This window comes from Condylura cristata, unplaced genomic scaffold, assembly GCF_000260355.1.
Source record: "Condylura cristata isolate star-nosed mole 26May11 unplaced genomic scaffold, ConCri1.0 scaffold00035, whole genome shotgun sequence".
NCBI lineage: Eukaryota > Metazoa > Chordata > Mammalia > Eulipotyphla > Talpidae > Condylura > Condylura cristata.
In genome coordinates, this window is record NW_004567136.1 from 15,698,897 (window position 1) to 15,699,880 (window position 984).

At 47.3% G+C, this 984-nt stretch overlaps 1 protein-coding gene across 1 annotated transcript in view; it reads left to right on the forward strand.

Annotated features, from left to right (window-relative positions):
- Nucleotides 1-984, forward strand: part of MEX3B (mex-3 RNA binding family member B) — a gene marked incomplete at its 5' end in the record, with an annotated part of 3,995 nt that overhangs the window by 1,603 nt on the left and 1,408 nt on the right. The gene's annotated exons all lie outside the window — the stretch shown is intronic.

Here is a 984-nt window from a genome sequence, read left to right on the forward strand (position 1 = left end):
CGCCCGCCGCCGGGCCCGGCCGCGCGCTGCAGACTAGCGCAGCTTTACTAACGTCAAGGACGGGAGCGTATCTCTTATATATTGCAAACACTTAAAAGTTTTAAAGAGAAATCGCATTACTACAGATGGAAGTATTTTATTCTTTTTTGACTTGAAAAATTATATTTCATATTGCAAAGATGTTTACAAGTATTTTAATTTAAGTTCAGTGAACTTTTTTGTAGCTGGGTTAAATCTTTTTACCTTAGTACGGCCTTGCGGCAAGACACTGTATTGCTGCGGCGGGGGGTGAGCCGCGTCTGCCACTCACAGCCGGGGGCGCCGGCGGGGCTCCCCGCGCCAGCCGGTGCCGTCCAGGTCCCGCTGCCCACTTAGTTAGCATTTCTATTTTGATACGTTGTTTACCACTCGTTTATGTACATGTAGGTGCCGTTACTTGAGCTTAAATGTACTTTACTGAGCAAAGTTTAAAAAACAAAGTATATTTTATTTTATGATAAAGGACCTTTAACCTCATGGTCAAATACTAATATTATATTTGCTGAGACAAGATTTGAATTGTATCAAGAGTTTTATTTTTCTGACATTTAAAGTTCTACATAATAAAGGTAAAACCTACGTATGGTGCTACTTCATTTTTTAAGTATTTCTATATAAATAAAATGTTGAAGAAAACCCGGCTTGTGTGTCGCCGTCATTCCTTCCTGCTCGGGGTCTGGGGGGCAGGGCGCCCCCTCCCTGCCCTGCCCTGCCCGCCCTGCAGGGGCCCGTCACCCCTCAGCCGCTGCCCCAGGTCAGAGACCCAGAGTCGAAGAAAAACACCCCAAGGAAATAAAAATACCCAAAGGAACTGTTCGGGGCAGGCCCGCAGAAACCTGTATCACATTCTGCAAAATACTCACAAGCTGAGGCACTACCGTCCTGCAGAAGACAATCTGCTGGGCTGGGAGGGGGGCCAGGAGGGAGGGGGGCCAGGAGGGGAGG